Source organism: Sturnira hondurensis, unplaced genomic scaffold (genome assembly GCF_014824575.4).
Source record: "Sturnira hondurensis isolate 20B ecotype Veracruz unplaced genomic scaffold, ASM1482457v3 Scaffold0005329, whole genome shotgun sequence".
In the NCBI taxonomy this organism is placed as follows: Eukaryota; Metazoa; Chordata; class Mammalia; order Chiroptera; family Phyllostomidae; genus Sturnira; species Sturnira hondurensis.
The window spans coordinates 9,406,368-9,427,063 of record NW_028077960.1 but is presented as its reverse complement, the minus strand read 5'-3'; the positions used below and the strand labels follow the sequence as shown (position 1 = coordinate 9,427,063).

The following is a 20,696-nucleotide window of genomic DNA, read 5'->3' as shown; positions in this document are numbered from 1 at the left end:
GCATGTGCACGACATTTGTTTCAGTTTTGTTCAATCCAAAGAGATTTAAAAAACAATATCTTACAACACCATTCGAAGGATATGATCATGAGTTCTATATAACATGGACAAGAATGAGAAAGCATATTGTGACATTAAGGATATTAAGAAGTTTATGAATGTATATTTTTTGAGAATGTACAAAACAGAAGTATATTAAAGAAGGTTACATTATATAGATTGATCTGAAAAGGTGTGAGGAAATATTAAATAATATAAAATGACTTACTGGAAAATTTTGATGCTCAAAGATCTTGAAGATAAGCCACAGAAACAGAATAGCTTTGGTTTTGTTCTGTTTTGAATATTTATGGGTGAAAGTGAATTGCAGGTCATATATTAAAATATGAATGAGAATGGGCTGTTGAAAATAAAATGCTAAATTCCTTGAGTTAATTTGTATCACATGTTTTAACTGAAAGGAAGGTGAGGAGGGAAGGAGACTTTATAAGGCTTTAGAAGGTATGACATTGTGGAATATTAAGAGATCACAGAAAAGTTTTTGAGAACAGATTATAACACATATACTAAAATAGACAATTGAGTCAGTGTTAGCAAGAAAGTTGTGTACATTTTAAAAAAGAGAGGTGTGAAACCATAGGGTGAGGGATGAATCAGAAGATAAATGGCAAGTCAGAATGTCCTTTGTAAGAGACAAATAAATGCAAATGATTAAACAGAGTAACCTCTTTTAACAAAGAAATATGATGTCTGAAACTTTCAAGGGCATTCTCTCACTAATGTTTTACAGAGAAGCAGTAGAAATATGGCGACTCACTATATGACTGCATTCTAGCTAAAGACAGTACTACACCTTACTGATACATATACTTAAGAACAGTACTTAAGACATATTTTAAAATGTCACACTTTATGTCAACTTTGGAAAATGATACTTCAGCATGCAGATGTCCTAGCTTAGTCAGTATAATGAGATATTTAAAACCAAAGCTGGCATACGGCAACAATGGGCTAAATCCAGCGGCTGGAGGGATGAATGAAGGAATACCCTCATAAAGCGTATATGAATCAACAAAGGGGTGGGTAGTCAAAGGGACTTAATTACTTGGTGGAGTTGGATAATATGTACTAACTGTGTTTTAACATATATATTACCAGTTTGGAATGAAAAGACTCAGTATATCTTGTTTCCTCCAGAGGAGGAAATATTAATCATACCTTAGCAATCAGCATGCATTTTAGAAAGCATGTTTTCTGCCAACATTTGATAAATGCAATGAGAACTACACGAACGCAAACTCATCACCTTCATACATTAAAATACAATTGAGAATTAATACATGGAGACAAGCAATTCCAATTGCCGTGTGATAAGTGGTTTTGGAATGGTGTAAACAATAATTGAGAAAAAAATTCGAGAGGAAGGAGACAATATATTTTCTCAAAAGAAGATTGAGATAGCTTGTAACCGTATTCCGCTGTATTTATTTGATCTTCTGCACTGTTAACTATCATTCATCGCTTCATCCTTGGACTTAGTTGTCCCATTTTATTTGTATTTTTCTGCTACTTAAAAAGTTTATTTCCTTTTCCATTTTAGCTTGACTCAGTCTACATTCTACAAATGTAATTTTGATCTTTTATTGGGGCTTCCTAGTCTCAGGTCATATGGTCATTTTTGTTATTTTATTTGATTTTTATTGTTTTTCTAAATGACAATGGTAGATATTTTCTAAGACCATCTACTTTTGCTATATTAAACTATTTTTTGCAAGTAAATTATACCTTCCTGTGGTTTAAGAAGATATTACCAATTTTTATGCACCTAAGTTTTTTTAATTCTCTCTCTTTTCCACCCCAAGCTTTTGATATCTTGCCCTGATATGCTGGGTTCGATACATGTTTATCCCTTGTTGGGTAGCTCATTTGGTTAGAGTGTCATCCTGATTCACTGAGTTGGCAGGTTGGATATCCAGCTGGGGCTCATACAAAAGCAACCAATGAAAGCATGAATGGGTAGAACCATAAATCCATGTTTCTTTCTCTCTCCTCTCCTTTCTTCTTCTCCTCCTCCTTCTCTCTCTCCCTCCCTCCCTCCCTCCCTCCCTCCCTCTTCTTTCCTCTATCTCTAAAACCAATAAATGATTTTTTTTTTAATTCAGAAAAGTCTTCAAACAAGAGAGGATTGTGAATTAATCTCTGCACTCTCATTGTCCTCTGGTTCTGAAAGAATATTCCATTTTTTTGTCAGAGTCCATATGCAGAGCTTCCCGTTCAATTTCCAGTAATGGCCCCAAATTTATCTAATATGATTTTGTAGGATGAAAGTATATTTTATTCTTCCCTCCAATGATTCTTTATCTAAGAGAGGAAATATTTATATCCCAGTGAATTTGAGGCAGTCTATATTCTTTGACCAGAAAAGTCTCTAAATCATCATGGTTCAGTCTACTTCTACTATTCTGCAGAATTTTATGTGCTGAAAATACACCTCCAAAGGCAATGTGATGCCATCAATCCCCACTCTATTATTCTCCTTGATATCACTGAATTGTTCACTGACTGATGAGAGGGTCTAAGGGAAATGACTCTGACTTTCCCAAGCAGTATTGCCTCCAGAAAGCTTCAGAGTTGGGGAGTTAGAAGTGCAACGCAGTGGCCTGGCTTTCTCCATAGCACAGGTCATGCATTCTCAAGAATAAGTGTGGTGGGACTGGGCCACTTAAAGGGATGATAATTCCCTCCAGACTGTGCCATGGCTCAATGGTTCATTTCATAGTTTACTTCTAAATTTTATTTATTGGGAGAGAGAGATTTGTTTTTCTACTTATCTACCATATTTCGCAGTGTATAATGTGCACTCACGTTTCTGGCCCAAACTTTCTGGAAAAAAATCTTTCATTTTAATTTTTTTAATTCAATTTTACATGTTTTTTATTTTTAGAAACAAAACCAATTATCATAATCCAGGGTATTATTTTGCATACAGTTACATTATTGCTTCCTAGAGTTATACTTTTAATGCATAAGCATAAATGGAATAATTAAAACATTATAGATATGGAATTAGTACTGCCCATGTATAATGTGCATCCGTATTTTTCCCTCAAAAATTTGGGCAAAAAAAGCACACATGATACATGGCAAAATACAGTATACATTCATTCCTTGCTTCTTTTATGTGTCCTACTGGGCCATCTGATGTGTAATCTGGATGTATCAGGATGACGCTTTAACCAACTGAGCTACCCAGCCAGGGCTTAATTTCATATGTTTAAAGAATCATGACATTTGTCTATGTGTCTATTTATTTACCTACCCACACCTTCTTTTCATTTCCTTTCCTCTTTTGCCTCTTTTCCATTTGTATGTTTCAGTAGGAGAAAGTTGTTAGAAAGAAAATATCAAGCCCATACAACGAAATGATGCTATCAAAAGGAAAATTCCAAGAAATCTATATTATTTCATAAGTTTGTAAGTCTTGAACACTATTGCTCTTATCAAAATTTTTAATGAGCCCTGGCCAGTGTGGCTCAGTTGCTTGGGCGATGTGTTGCTAACCTAGAGGCCGCCACTTCACTGCTGGCCAGGGAGCACACCTGGGTTGCTGGTTTTGTCCCTGATTAGGGTGCATGCAAGGCAACCAATCAACATTCCTGTTTTACATCAGTGTTTCTCTCCCTCTCTTTCTTCCCATTTTCCCCTCTTTCTAGAATAAATACAAGAGAAAAATTTAAACTGAATGTGGTAGTACCAAATTTAATAATAATTTAAGTATTGTCCCAGCTGGTGTGACTCCCTTGGTTAGATCATCATCCCTGTAAACCAAAAAGTCTTGGGTTTGATTCCAGGTCAGGGCACATGCCCAGGGTGTGGGTTCAGTCCCCTGTCTGGGAGTGCAGGAGAGACAACCAATCGATGTTTCTCTCTCACATTAATGTTTCTCTGCTTCTCTCTCTCCTTTCTTGCTCCTCTCCCTAAAATCAATAAGCATATCCTTGGGTGAGGATAAAAAATAATAACCTAGGTGTTATGATAGATATTTCAATAAAGTTCTATTAAAGATGCTAACGCGGAATTGTTCTGAGTAGTAGGAAGAAGAAACACATATGTTCATAATTCACAAACCAGGTAATTTATTATTATATGATTTACCATGGATTTTTCACTATAGTAGTACCTGTGTACATTAATTTTAGTCTCATATTTTGAAATTCAAAATTACAAAATTAACTATTTTCACTTGATCTGATTCTGATCTTTTTTTAAAATAAGGTAATACTATGTTCTTCATTCTCACCCATTGTCAGTGTTATAATTGATTCCTATGAGATTTAATACTCTTTTTTTAGATATGCTTAATATAGGACATGTTCTGAAATCATAGGTCATATGATTTATCTCAATCATAAATCATATGAAATACAAGTTTTTCCTGCTTTGCCTGAAAATATTAATAGGAAAATAGGTAATTGGAGAGTTGGAAATATTTACATACTCTGAAAATGAAAGAGAAATAAAAGAAATACACTACAAGGAAAAGGTGCTACATAAATGAACAAATACTGCACATAATGTTTACAATTTGGTGTACATTTTATTTCTATTTTTAGAAACAAATACATTAGGGTTACTTACTGAGATGAGATACAAAGGGAGGAGACAAGAATTAGTATTAAAAAGGAACAAGCTATAAATTCATGAAAAAATTCAGGATAAAGAACAAAAAAGAAAATTATGTATGGGTAATGGATGTTAATAAAATTTTATACAGCAACAATATTTTGGCAATCCAGGACTCAACCTGCAGCTCACCCAAGGTGTGCCCTCTTTAGAAGAGAAGACATGACATAATGGCACACCGCAGACACTGAGGACAGAATACAGGAGACTCCTGGTCCCACGTGGGGGCCGCTCAAATCCACTAGGACAAAGGATAACACGAGTCTTCCTGATTCATATTTCCTGACCTTTGAACATCTCTCCAGCTAACTATAGAGGTCCACAAGTCCCATCAACAGAAATGTAGGCAGCACAGACATACATGACTAATATCATATATTCATTATATGCATAGCTATGTAAATATTAATTAAAACATTTAAAGAAGAAAAGTGTACAATGTTACTCTTTTCACACAGCTTCACATCATACAAGGGGACTGCCTCTAATTTGATTTGTAAAAAGAAAAGGAAAATCTTCAAATCTTGCTTTCCAAATCTGAGGGAATAAACTGCTTATCAGTCACAATCCAGGTTTCAGGAATTCTCCCTGAACAGAGGGCTCTGCTACACCTTTTCCAGCTAAGAAGACTGAGAGGGGGCTAAATGTGAGGTCTGATCTGCATAACCCCAGAGCTTCCTAATTACTTCATACAAGAGTCACAATTAAGTATGTCCAGAGCGGCACGCCGCTCAAGTTCAAAATGTGTATCTACACTGTAAGACGGAAGCACAAAACCAGCAGGGTCAAGGAAGAACATTTTGCCAAACTTTTACTCAAATAGAAATAAGAAAGAGAATTGTGCAGATCTTAGAACAGAGAGACTTCAGACCTGGAAATAACAGCCGAGAGCATGTTTTAGTTTTATAAACAGAATAGCACTGTAAAAAAAAATAGAAGCAATTTAAATTTCCTGTGGTACATTTATTTCTCAGGAAAGTGGCTTCCCACTGTGAACATTCGCTCCTTCACAGACTCTGCTCAGCAGCTCGGATACATTCAAGCCCCACAAACACTGGCAATGATTGCAGACCACAGACTAAACCACAATAAGGCATTAAAAAAGAAAGAAAAAGACCAAAGGCAGATATTTAATGAAAAAGATTTGAACAACATGTGATCCCAGTTTTCTTATTTCCATGTGAAGTGAATGATATTACTGTGGTTCAAAGCTATTCACTTTTCCTGGAAACCCAATTTCAAGTTATATCAAAGAGGAACACTTTGAAAGGCCTGAAACACCAGCAGGGACAACCGAAATTCATAGGTGAGTATTGTGCTTTCAGTTAACAGTCCCCAAATCCAAATCTGTGGGATCCCTACTTATTTGATCAGGGATAGTGAATTGCTCTAATTAAAAATATAAGTGATAAAAACTAATCATAGCTAAGTGCACTCTTAGGTCTTTGCCAGTAAAAGAAGCTTAATCAATCATAATCACTTTGCTATCTTTAAATCAAACTCACAAGAGACGTTCCCAATAAAATGAGTGACTATGGTAGGTGATGTCCACGAAGACTCATAACTAAAAATGAAGTGAGCAGACAAGTAGAGTAACTTTTGTACAGATGTTTCCAAAGTTCCTGGATGTTAAATATTGCCTGAGGCTATTTTTTTAAAATACAAAATTCTTCCAGAATAAACAGAATAGACATTTGTTTAAAAATAGAGATTTCTGTTAAAATTACAACCTCTACCTATGAGACACTGACTCAGAGTCCCCCAAGAGGGAACAAAAGCCCCAAGTGATTATTCTCGATGTGTAAGTTTTAGAAATACTTACCTAAAATCAATAATGAAGGGTTTAGAAACTGGGAATATTTGACTGAAGTTAAAATTTTGCCTGGGAGATTTCAATACTAAATTTATTTGCACCTACAGCTAAGTTTTGAAACTAGACTTTACTAGCAAAAATATTTATAAAGTATAGTCATAGTTTGCTACAAAAATTGTAGAGAAGTTAATGATAGTTTTAGAAAATAAAGCTTGTTTGTAAGAAATAAATTAGCCCCGGCTGGCATAGCTCAGTGGATTGAGTGTGGGCATGTGAACCAAAGGATAACAGTTCGATTCCCAGTCAGGGCACATGCCTGGGTTGCAGGCCAGTTCCCAGCAGGGGACACATGAAAGGCAACCATACGTTGATATTTCTCTCCCTCTCTCTTTCCCTTCCCCTCTAAAGATAAATAAATAAAATATATTTTAAAAGTTAAAAAAAAGAAATAAATTAAACTCCAAGACATGGAATAGAACAGGAATATTCAATAATCCTGCAATTCATGAAAAGCTAAATATAGAAAGGAGGAAAACAATAAATATAGAATGGAGGAAAACAATCACTATGTCATAAAAATAGTTTTCATTAAATTTAAGTCTCAAACTGAATGTTTACTAAACTTATTTCCTTGTCTCATTTCACTGAAAAATACCCCTCTTAGAATTATTTATGCATAAATTCCTAAAAGAAATCACATGAGTGCTTGACCCAAGCATGCAATGTGATAGCAGATATTGTGTGGACTGTATATGTCTTAGCTTTTGTTCTCAGCATGTTCATAACACATGTAGAGAAACAAGAAGTGCAGGCATCCCAGAACTAAAATAGTAACTGTTGATAATTTATTAGACCAAATAGTTGTATGGGATCCAATATATAAATACTGTGTATCATCCAAATGAGGCACCTGATGAAAAATGAACAAGGATTCATGTATATGAGCCTAACTGATTAGCTAAGCCTTCACGTAGGAAATAGTAATAAGGTGAATTTTGAAAAATGGGGAAATTCATATACACAAAGAGATGAATAGGGATACTCTGGATATAAAAGTCCTTAATTTCCAAGCAAATTTCTGGGGAAAANTATATATATATATATATATATATATATACACATACATACACACACACACACACATATATATCCTTATTTGATGACATTTATTTAGCCTACAATAGGTATAACTTAAAGTATAATTGTGCACATGATAATTTAACAACCAAATGCTTATAGAGAGGACTGCTTAGAACAGACAGCCAACATAAACTTTATAATTATTTGCAAGTTCTACCTGCAATGATTAACAGCAAGATAAGCTAGGTCATATAGTTTTAAAACTCATTTCTAACTTAACTACGTACACACTCATGCACACAGTCTCCGTAGCTCTGCTTTTGCTGGCAGACAGGAACCACAGCTGATTGGACCGCAGATGGGCCAAAGGTGGACATGAGATCCAGAAGAAAAACTCCATAGGCTCAGAAAATCAATGTAGTTCTATTTCTTGCAAGTTATTTTAATTAACTGATACAGTAATTCTTGTTAGAAAACTCAGACTGGGATTTACATAGTCACTTGAGACCATGAGGACGCTGAGACTGAAGGATGGATAGAGGTTAGACAGGTGAGCAGGTGAGAGAGGCAGAAGCAGAGAGACAGGGTGTTACCCTTGAGAGGTAGAGAGGAGTCTGCTTTCCTGACTTTCCAGTTTCAATTTCAGCCTGTCAGTCACAAAGCTGTGCCTCATTTTACAGGAACAGGATGTCCATGAAATAACTCACTGTCATCTTTCAACTTCCGTTAGAGTGAGTAGGTTTTCGTTCTTTGAATAGCAAGGGTAACTTTCAAGAGGACTGTTATTTCAAAGTGAAGTCTTCAAAATCCTCCTCTGAAATATGTGCACATGTTTCTTTATTTTCTAGGTACCTTCAGTCTCACTTTTGGAAACTTGTGCCCTACTGTCAGAACGTAAGAGAGGGAACTACAGAGAATGAGCAAGGGCAACTGAATCACTTCTACAAGGAATAAAGCCAATAGTTTGGGGCACACCACCAACTCAGAGTGTGAACAAGAGCAATTATGACTAAGAAGGGATTGTGAAGGCGCCACACAGTAGTACCTCTATTCTTAAAAATGACACAAAGATCATAAATTACTACTTTCTCAACAAAAAGCTGCAAAGATTCATGATAAACGCCTGCCAAAATGGTAAAGAGGAGAAGCCAAGATAAGGCTGGCAGTTAGAAAGGGGGAAAAAAAGAGCTTCTTAGTATGTGAGAAAGGCTTCCTCTACCCTTCTCAAAGACCAAGCATCAGCATATATCAGTGGCTGACTAGGGGGAGCTGAGTGATTAAAACAATGACATACAAAGTACATATGTTGCAGGAATGCAAAAGTATGGGATAGCATTTCAAGCAATCGAAAATCTGGAAGTAGAGACACATGAATGTTGCAGTGCGAGAGGCAATAAAGATTTTCCTCCCTCTATTAATATGCTCGACAATGGCAGGACTGAGGGCATTATGTAAAGGTTTTGGTAGCTTGAAATAATTTCGAATATTTGGAAGTAGCTAAAGAGGCGGCATAATGCAGTGGGGTGGAGGATGGTCTCTTAGAGCCACACCACTGGGGTATACATGACTTCTCACTCTCCCCCGTAGCAGCTCCTTGACCTTGGGTGGGCCATTGAGCCCCCTGCGCCTTAGTTTTCTCATCTGTATAATGGTGAAACAATGAGGTTATGAGGATTCAACGTTTGTTTGGGCACGTGTGTGTATTGAGGACACAGTCCAACACCCATTAGAAGTCTTTTATCGTTTAATGTTATTTATTAATTTAACCTCATTAAATTGCTTTATACATAACCCATATAAAATAAACTTCAACTCCATACTTAAAACATGGTTACAGTGAAAACTGCATTAAAACTGTCTCTCACATAATGAAATCTTTGTGTGGTGGGAAACATTGGACAACAGGCTTTGGAAACTGTCTGGATCCTATAATAATGCAGGGCCATGGAGGGCAGTAGTTCACAGCAGGGACATGGGGAAAATGGGACTGGTCTTGCATTGGGATCAGGTTAGAACAGGAGAGAAAGTCCGGTGAGAAGTGAAGGCAGTTGGGAGAGGGTGTTGCAAAGGCTCCCAAATCCAAATATTTCTAGGTGGGTGACAGTGACAAAAGTGGTCTTGGGATGGCCTCAAGCTAACACCAGGACCTAGTTCAATTTTCCAAAATCTTGTCTCTCAGTAGTTGTCAAAAGATATCTCAAAGAAAGAAGACAGAGGACATGAGTAGGTTTGTTCCTCGTGGGACTTACAAACTAAATGTAATTACCGAAGCGTCAAGGCAGATGGACACTCATACTGATTTCTTTGCCCTTCATCTTATATCTAAGTTGAAAAGCTTGACACCAATTATTTGTCCCTATACTCTAGAAAACTCACAGCTGAGTGGAATAAGTAGTTTTTCTTCCTGAAGACTCTTCAAGGAAAGACTTAACGTGGAGAGCAACTCTGATTGTGTGAGGGTTGGCAGTGGAGGCCAAAATGAATACAGTTCTAAATGATGCAGAATAAATCAGCTAAAACAGAGGTAGACTGCATTCCCCGATGCTCAGGAGAGCTTCTCCTAACCTCGGACATTTAATTTCTCGGAGTTAGTGTCCTGTTTAACTATAGAGTTAAAATAGCATTAAAATGTGGCTTAAACAAATGGACAAATTTTTAAAAGTGTATTTTACTTAAGCTTGACACCTCCTTCGGCTGTAAATGCCAGGTGCATTTCTGTTCTAATGACTGCAGCTCATTGCAAAGTATCTGAGCTATAAGGAACCTTGAGAACTTCCTATGCAAATAATAATCATTTAAAATTGTCTTTAAAATGTTAAATTTGTTTCACACTGAGGACTGGAAATTCAAAAAAAATTCAGGTTTCACATCCATGGGAAGGCTCTGGAAATAAATATGGATCTACTGTATTATATATATATTACCCCAGAGAAATATGGAAATCACATGTAATAACCTATAGGATAACATGAAATAAACACTTAAAAACTGCCATCTCAGCAGGCTTATTTAACATCATTTTGGATTAGATTTAGGAAGAAGTTGGCGCCGTCCTGTTATATTGGATGGGCAACCTGAAAGCTAAGATCTGTTAAGATTGATGAAGTGGTCTAACCTCCTACTTACTTTGTCTCTCCTGCGTATTGAAGAAATTAAAACAGCCAGTGACACCACAGCCAGGCTCACTGTGAAGGTTCAGCTTCATCACAGTGTGAGCAGGCAGATTTTATAAAGTTTCCTGTTGGACTGGTCTCTCCAGTTTAACAAAACTTCTACTAAAGGATCATTCACCATGTCTGTCAAGACTAAGAAGAAAATTTTCTCCCAGGAGTAAGGAGGTTTCTAGTGGCCCAATTGGCATTAGTTATTGAAAGCATGGAAATGAGGATGAGAAAATCCCTTACTCTCCCCTGTAAGTGGAACCTAACCAACAAAGCAAACAAGCAGGCAAAATAGACCCAGAGACATGGAAATTAAGAACACACTGAGAGTGACCAGAGGGGAGCATGAAGATAACGGGAGAAAAGGGGAAGGGTCAAGCCAAGGAACATTTATAAAGGACACATGTTCAAAGATAATGGGGGGGCAGAGGATTCAATGTGGAAAGTGTGTGTGGGGAGGGCAGGGGAGAGGAATGGGGGGAAACTGGAGACAACTGTAACTGAACAATAAAATGAAAATCTTTAAAAAAAGGGGAACAAGGAAATACAGTTGATTTTATACTCAGCCAAGAAGACAGCATTGTTTTCCTAAAGTTCATAATGCAAATGTTCAGGGTGTCATTTCAAACATTACATATACCAGCAATAGTAGATTTGTCCACAATAAATCCCATCTCAAGGTTGGTAAGGGGGGGTGGGTGAAGGAAGATTACTATCCTTCTTTACCTGGGTGGGTGTTGGGGGACAGGTTTAAATCATTCTCACCGCCGCTTCAGTGCCTCAAATGTTACAGAACGACACTGCGAAGAATGAGAACATTTTTTATCTTGCCTGGTAAAAAAGCCAGATGACTCTCAGAATAGAACTAGAGGGGAAGGAGATACTTTCTTGAGCATTCTGGTAACTAAATGGCATCAATGGTGAGGTATTTGTTTGTTTATTTTGTCTTTAGTAACAGACTCTGGACATCGTCACATTACTGTTTTACGACAATCTGTGCTAAATCACTTACTAGAGAAAAGGTTGTAAAATTGTCTTGACATTTAAAAATGTAACACTTTATTTTTACTCTGGATTAAACTAAATGATTTAAAATCAATTAAAGCAAAGTAAGGAGGAAAATTATTGTATGAACAAGTCTAAAATATAATTTATCAAAATACTTGTTTACTTAAGTCCTGGCTGGTGTGGCTCAGTGGACTGAGTGATGGCCTGCAAACCAAAGGGTCACTGGTTCTGGTTCAATTCCCAGTCAGGGCACAGGCCTGGGTTGCAGACCAGGTCCCTGGTGGAGGGCATGTGAGAGGCAACCATACATTGACATTTCTCTCCCTCTCCTTCCCTTCCCCTCTCTCTAAAAATAAAACAAATAAAATCTTTTAAAAAATAAAAAATACTTATTTTAAAATATCATTGCAGATTTGTTCCTCTTTTTATTTTCATATTTTTTTATTTTTGGCTTAAATTACAAACATTTATTCCTTACAGCTGTGGAGATTGGGAAATTCAGGAGTAAAGGCACTGGGCAGATCCAAAGCCTGAGGATCTGCTTCTCGTTCCAAAAGTGGTTGTCTTCTCGCCATATGGTAGAAGAGTGGAGGTAGTTCTCTGGGGCCTCTTTTTCTTCCACTTTTATTTTTTATTTTAATTATATTTTATTGATTATGCTAGTACAGTTGTCCTGATTTTTTTCTCTATTGTCCCTCTCCACCTAGCACCCCTACTCCCTCAGGCAACCCTCACATCATTGTTCATGTCCGTGGGTCATGCGTATACATTCTTTGGCTACTCCATTTCCTATTTACTGTGCTTTATGTCCACATGGCTATTCTGTAACTACCTATTTGTACTTCTTAATCTTTTTACCTCTTCAGCCATTCCCCTATAACCCTCTCCTATCTGCCAACTATCAAAATGCTCTCTGTGTCCATGATTCTGTTTCTGTTCTTCTTGTTTGCCTAGTTTGCTTTTTAGATTCAATTGTTGATAGATATTTTTTGCCATTTAATTGTTCGTAGTTTTGATCTCCTTTTTCTTAAAGGGACCTTTAACATTTCATATAATAATAGTTTGGTGATGATGAACTTCTTTAGTATTTTTCTTGTCTGAGAATCTCTTTATTTGCCCTTCTAGTGTAAACGATAGTTTTGCTGGGTAAAGCAATCTTGCCTGTAGGTCCTTGCTTTTCATGACTTTGAATATTTCTTGCCAGCCCCTTCTTGACTGCAAAGTTTCTTTTGAGAAATCAGCTAACAGTCCTATGAGAACTCCACTGTAGGTAACTAACTTCTTTTTTCTTCCTGCTTTTAAGATTCTTTATCTTTGAGCCCTGGCTGGTGTAGCTCAGTGGATTGAGCGCGGGCCTGCGAACCAGATGATCGCAGTTCAATTCCCAGCCAGGGCACATGCCTGGGTTGCAGGTCAGTTCCCGGCAGGGGCCAGTTCCCAGCAGGGGATGCATAAGAAGCAACCATACATTGATGTGTCTCTTCCTCTCTCCTTCCCATCCCCTCTAAAGATAAATAAATAAATATAAAAGAAAAAGATTCTTTATCTTTGACCTTTGGCATTTTAATTATGAGGTGTCTTGGTGTCCTCTTTGCATCCATCTTGTTTGGGACTGTTTGTGCTTCCCAAACTTGTATATTTATTTCCTTCAACAAATGAGGTAAGTTTTCTTTCACCATTTTTTCAAGTAGATTTCCAATTTCTTTCTCTTCTTCTTCTGGCACCCTATGATGCCAATGTTGGAACTCCTAAAGTTGTCTCAGAGGCTGCTTGTACTATCCTCATTTTTTTTTTGGATTCTTTTTTCTTCTTGCTGTTCTGATTGGTTTTTTGCTTCCCGATGTTCCAAATCATTGATTTGATGTTCTACTTCATCCACTCTACTGTTTCCCTATAAATTGTTCTTTATTTCAATTAGTGTATCCTTCATTTCTGACTGGATCTTTTTTACATTCTTGAGATCCTCACTCAGTTACTTGAGCATCCTTATAACCAATATTTTGAACTTTGCATCTAATAGATTGCTTATATCCACTTCATTTAGCTCATTTTATGAAGTCTTTATCTGTTTCATTTGGAACATGTTTCTTTGTCTCCTTGTCTGGGCAGCCTCCCCATGTTTGTTTCTATTTATTAGGTAGAGCTGCTTTGACTCTGTGTGTTGGTAGTGTGGCCTAATGTAGTAGGTGTCCTGTAGAGTCCAGTGGCACAAACACCCCTATAACCCAAGGTGGGTACTTGAGGTGGGCTGAGTACACCCTCCTCTTGCATTTGAGCCTTGGTTGCTGTCAGAAGGTCAATGAGAGGGATTTACTCAGGGCAGTCAACTGTAAGCACAAGTTGTGACCACTGACCATCAACCTCCACCCTCTGTGTAGGATCAGCTGTGCAGTTGCAGGGTGGTGGTACTCCAACATAACAGCTGTCCACTGGGTGCACTGGCCCCGGGTTTTCCCTGGTGGTGCACACCAAGGTTAGTCACCACTTATGTGTTGATTGGGGTCACCCTGACTGAGCTATAAAGCAATCTGAGATGGCTGCTACTTGGGGTAGGCTTGGAGATTCCTAGGCAAAGCCAAGCTGGCTGCTGATAGTGCCTGACCTGGGACTCACTGAGGCCAGCTGTTGTTTGTTTGATAGAATTTAGGAAATTGTGAAGGATGAGCCAAGACCAGCCATCCACTTGGGAAAGCAGATTGGGTGGCCCATAAGTTGGGTAGGGCAGAGTCTCTGGTGATCTCCAAGGCAGGTCAAACAGTGTTAGCCAGGTTGATGGAGCCTCATACATTGCACCAGCTTGCTGGCTCTGTGGTGGTGGGGGGGGAGGCGAGCGGTTAGAAAAGGAACAATGACTTCAGTTCCTCCCTTTATCCTGCTGGTGCCTTTCAAGCTGCTACCTTGTTACTGGAGCCCAGAGGGAGTGGATTTGAGGAGGTGAGTCCATGTGTGGGTTCTTTAAGAGGAAGTGCTCAGGGCTCCAATAGTTTCTACTCATGAAGCAATATCCCCTGGTTTTTGCAGTCAAAAGTTGTGGGGACTTATCTTCCTGGAAGTGGAACCCTGGGCTGAGGGGCCTGGAGTAGGGCTGGGCCTCCTCACTCCCGAGATATCCCTCCTGAATTTTCATCTACCACACATGGGCAAGGGACCAGCCCTCTCCACATCTGTGCTCTCCTACCAGTCTGGACGGATGTGATTTCTTTACTTTCATACTTGTCAGACTTCCATTCAGTTCAGTTTCTGAACATTTTGAGTGATAGTTCTTCTATGTATTTTAGTTGTAATTTTGATGTGGTTTTGTGTGGCAGTGATCCATGTCTGCCTATGCTACCATCTTGACCAGAAGTCTCTGTTCCTCTTTTTAGAATCAATGTTCTCTGGTAAAATGCTTTCTATTTTTTCATTTAGAAACACCTAATCTTTGTTAAATTGTTTTATTCAAACCGAGTAAAATTACTAATAATAGATAATTTTGCTCAGTTAATTTTAACATAAATCCAAATTTTTAAGTTGCCGCCTTCATTTCAGTGGCATGTTTCCTCCTTGTGATTAAACCTAGTAATAAAATGCATAAATGCAGAAAACATAAAAGGCTTGGCAAGTACAATAATTCTGACATTACTACATAAGTGTTCCAACTTTGTATTAGAGTGATAATTTACTATATTGGAACACTGTAGCTAAAAAATCATTCATACTTCTCTCCAAAAAACTTTTAGCCTCTCACAAGTCCAGAATTCCAGAAATAAAATATTTTTGGTGAATATCGAATATGCTTTTTATTCAAGGCAACATAGTAAACTACACTGAGAAACAAGAAATTATTTTAAAATAATGTGCTTCTTGCCTTAGGTGGTGTGCCGGTCTACAAACCAAAGGGTCTCTGGTGTGATTCCCAGTCAGAGCACATGCCTTGGCCGTGGGTCAGGTCCCCGGAAGGGGGTTCTCAAGAGGTAACTACACACTGATAGTTCTCTCCCTCTCTTTCTCCCTCCCTTAAAATAAAGAAATACAATCTTTTAAAAATTATAAAAATTAAAGTATTTTGATTCATTTCTTCTAAATTTTGAAATATATCAAAACAATAATATAGAAAAGAGGAGAAAAGGCATATAATCCCATTATCGCAGCACAATAAATTTATTATTGCTTCTTCAGTTTTGAGCTATGTGTAGATGTATATGTGTACTATAAAATACATAGCCATAATAATAGCAAATATATAATTTAGTTTTTCATTTTTTCACCTACTATTTATTCCATATACTTTCCATCTTCTAATTCCATTAGTAACAACTGCATGCTATCTATAAAAACTAGTGTATAACTTTTTAACTAAAGTATCTAAGTTTTTTTTTAAAAGTAGAATGATGATTCACAGAAGCCTGTATGCAACTACAGTTGCTTGGTAATTTCTAACTATAAATCACAATACGGTATCATTCATATCCTTGTGGTTCTCAGTTGCTCAGTTTCATCCTTTTTTCCTGCTGCATATGCTATGCATAATTTTAGGGAGAGTAAAATCACAGTGCTTATGTCTTCCAGGAAATAAGAGGTAAATTTTAGAATCAGAATACTTAATTCTAATCATTGTATGTGTGTCATTTCTCTCATATAGTTATGAAGTGTTCAGTTTGTTAGACTTAGCTGCTATTCTCTGGATAACAACATAATTTGTAAGATAAAACTCTTCTTGATATATATATATATATACATATATATATATATATATATATTTACACACACACACACACACACTCAACTTATTCCACAAAAGTAAGAGACTAGACCATTAGTTCTGCAGCCACAGTGAGAGAGGCTAGCTGCAGGTTAAGGATGGGATGGTCAGAGTGGTTAGTACTGTGGCAGCCGTGGCCTAGACAATGGCAGCAAAGGGCTTGATAATCAGGAAGAAGTATAAAACAAGCGAGTGGGGATGCTCAGGGCAGACATATGGAAAGAGGGTGCCTTGTCTCACCAGCTGGGCAAATTTAAATGCCCGGGTCTCCATTTCCTCAGCTGGAAATAATTGTAATAATAGTTAACTTCACTGAATGGTTAAGAGGTTTAATGACTTTACACATGAAGGGTGCTTACTGGAGTTTCTAGCATATTAAAAAAAAACTCAGAAATTGTTCATTGTTATTGTTGATAGTATTCGTTAGCCAATTTAAGAGCCAAGTCTGGGGTTGATATACTGACCATCAGCAATCAGGAGGTCCATTTAAGGATATGTGAGGAAAAGCATAGGCATGACCCAAGAAAGAAAAGGCCACTCATAACAGAGGACCCCTAGAAGCAAGATGGAATGACAAAGCAGATACAAAGAGGGGGAGTCAGTGATCAGAGCAAGGAACAGGTCTCAGGGGGCAAAGGCCCAGTCACTTCTGCCAGGTGGTGATGGTGCTCTGTGCTTCCCATTATGCTCGTTTCAAGTTAAGGAACCAGAAGGCTCTCTCCAAATCATGGAATAGGACAAGTCTAGCAATACACTATTTATATAACAACTCTTATTTTGTAAACAATAATTTTCTTCAAAAAATCTTTGGACTTAGCCTTATCAGTGCCTAAAGTATATATACTATAATACTTCTTTGAGGGCTAAACTTCTTGTATTTTAAAATAGAACCCTTTGAAGTCAAAGGCAGAAATCAGAAAGAAAAGCATGAATAGATTTGACAACATTAATATTATCTCTTTTAAATGTGAAAAAATTCATGAAAAAAATCTAAAGGCAAAAGACGAGTTGGGGTATTGTAATGCAAAGGGTTAAAGGGTTAATATAATGCATAAAAAAGACTTACAAAACAGATTTCTAAAATGAATACTCCAACAGAAAATGGACAAGCTTCAAGGACAAAATTAGTTTTTTAAAAAATTTGAGAGGCTAAAAAGCATAGATAAAAATGTTCAAACTGAGCAATTAAGTTCCATGAACATAAAAACTTTCAAATTATCATAAGTATAAAAATATACACATGTACCGTATTTTTCAGACCATAAGACCCACCCAGGTTTTAGAGAAGGAAAATAGAAATAAAATTTTTGAAGCAAAACATGTGGTAAATATTTAATAACATAATATTTCACCAATGTAATGTAAAGAGAACTCAACAGCAGCATTAACCATTATCCCTCCCAAATTTGGGGGGGGGGCGTGAAATGTGTGTCTTATGTTCCAAAAAATATGGTATATAAAATCTAGTTTGAACATGGAGAAGGGGCCGTCATACTTGATAAGAGAATGAAATATTAAATAATATTCTGAAGAATGACTTGATAAAATGTAACAAATCAAATATCTGTAAAACTTAACCTAGAATATTTTAAACAATAAATAAAGATGTTCTGAAAGATTTAAGTACAAAGGTAGTCTCAGTTTTTTGCACCAGAAAAATGTAAAGATGCTATGTTTACTGATAAACAATTGATTAACAAAATAGCATACACATTCATTGAACTTGATCTTATAAGTATTTATTGAAAAATAAAGATATGGATATTCTCAAGTGAAGAAATTTGAAGAGTCAACACCATAAGATATGTTTTTAATAGGCAAGTTCTATGTAAATGAGTGCCTAGAAAAAAATCTGAAAGACATAATTTAGCGTGAGATTATATATTTTAAGTCAACCTTTTCCTTAGTTCATGTTTTGTATATTCTCAACAACAAATGTAGATATTTGTACACAAGTTTGTAATGGAGAGAATATGCTCGAACGTGACCTTTCAGCACAGTCCAATCAGACATTGCGAGCCAGTTCTACAATTAGAAATCTTAACTTCTTTAATTCTCAATGTTTTAAAATCTATTCATAGCATTCACACTATAGAGTCCTATTTATTAAATGATATAATGCATGTAGAGTGTTTGAGACAACAATTGCCACGTGGTAAGTATCCAATCAAAATTTGATAGTTTAGCCCTGACTGGTGTAGCTCAGTGGATTGAGCGCGGGCTGCGAACCAGATGATCGCGGTTCGATTCCCAGTCAGGGCACATGCCTGGGTTGTAGGCCAGTTCCCGGCAGGGGCCAGTTCCCAGCAGGGGATGCACCAAAAGCAACCATACATTGATGTTTCCCTTCCTCTCTCCTTCCCTTCCCCTCTAAAGATAAATAAATAAATATTTTTTTAAAAATTGATAGTTTACTTTGCAGATATTTGATGTATAAGGACTTTAACTTCTACACATGTCTTTAATCTTAACATCCCTGGAACCTACGCTAGTGTCAAGTACAGAGTAATTGATTGTGACAAGGAAGGTAGCATGAATGCGTGATATGGAAAGTACGAGACTGCTACATTAACGTCTTACCCAGAGTCCGTACCCAGAGCCTTCGGATATGCAGGCCCTATTCCAAGTTTTCATTAATGACTCTAACTCTGACCTTTTGTGCCATGGTTGTTTTTGTCTTTATCTGATTCAAGTGATTACTGGCTCTCAACTTTGATTTCTACGTTGGACTTTGTTTTATTGTTGTTGTTGAATTATATGTGATATTTGACTAATGCCCCTCCATCATAGCAACTTTTGCTTTTCTGTCGGAGATATGAAAATAATATTCGTCCATTCATAAATAGAGAGATACACTAATAGACTCTATGCATCAGAATGATCATACCTACCACTAATGAAAATAAAACCCTACAATTTTCCAGACATTCACACATACCAAGTACATGCGGTGCCAAGAACCTGACACACCACTCAACACAACCTCTGTCTTTCACAGAGGATGAAGTGCTGGCCCTGAAGGTTAAGGCATTTGTCCTCCCTTGACTAAACAACGAATTAGTAAGTGAACTGAGTTCAGGCCTTCTTATGCCAAGACCACTGCCCTCCTCGCAATATCTTACAGCTTTTAAGGAACTTGAAAATAGACTCAATGATGCCAAAACATATCACTTTTGTTTTTAAAATGGACTTCTGGTATTCTAGTTCACAATGCCTAAGGCAAAATCCAACCCTTCCCATTTTTTCCTGAAGAAAATAAAACTTAGTTCAGCTTTAAAAGTTGCAGTTGGCTGGGTAAAAATTTTGTCTTCTATATGCTAAAAAAAAACAAACTTCGGTCCTGCACTTCTTATGAGAAGCATAACTGTCAAAACAGGTAAAATGCATGTTTTATAGATGGACACACCGAGGGCCAAAACAAATATAATTTAAGCAATATCATAGATACTTTTACTGAAACCCAATATATTTACAAATAGTATTTTATATGTGTGTTCATATTCAAAAGTACTATGTCCCCAGCAACAACAAGGTCAAGTGACCCTTCTCTGATAGACAATACACTGAAAAAAAAACCTCCTGTGAGTTAGAAATTAAGGGGCGAATATCTCACCAGTAGATGACAGATCATGCTAAATGGATGAGGAAAGACATGGCTTCGAAGTGCTGATCTTTTGGCGTCCTAAAGACTTTGAAAGGGCAGCTCATTTCTACATTGCTTCACTCCTGGCTCTTTATAGGCAAGCCAAATTTAACAGGAGTTTCCTGGTCTCTACTCCCTCAAAAGGAAATATCCACAATGCTCACTTTAAAACAATTATTTATGAGAGCAAAAGTAACCAGCTCTTTATTATAACAGCCCTATACACATTATATTTTTTCTCAAACTAAATTTTCAAAGGGCACGACATGTAATCATAATAACAGTCTATCTGAATTCCAAGTTTAAACAGATGAATACCAGATCTGGATATAAACTCAGAAATAGCTTGAAATCAATAACATCTTTCCTATCGACATACAGTGGGGAATGATTCAAACGATAATCTGCAATGTTGACCATAATTCTTTAATTCTCAAATGAGGCTCGAATCACTTCAAAAGCTGCCTCTTACATTAAGGAATACACTGACAACACTTTCAGTGCTGCAGTCTGTAAACCCAAAGCTGCAAACCTGCAATCTACTGAAGAATCCCCTGCCTCCCCTTG

The 20,696-nt window shown here is 37.1% G+C and overlaps 1 protein-coding gene and 1 pseudogene across 1 annotated transcript in view; both read right to left on the bottom strand.

Moving 5' to 3' along the window:
* Nucleotides 1–12,320, bottom strand: part of LOC118987662 (60S ribosomal protein L34-like) — a 36,838-nt pseudogene extending 24,518 nt beyond the window's left edge.
* The window catches only part of MDGA2 (MAM domain containing glycosylphosphatidylinositol anchor 2), an 847,781-nt gene that overhangs the window by 632,783 nt on the left and 194,302 nt on the right, over nucleotides 1–20,696 (bottom strand). The window lies entirely within an intron of this gene.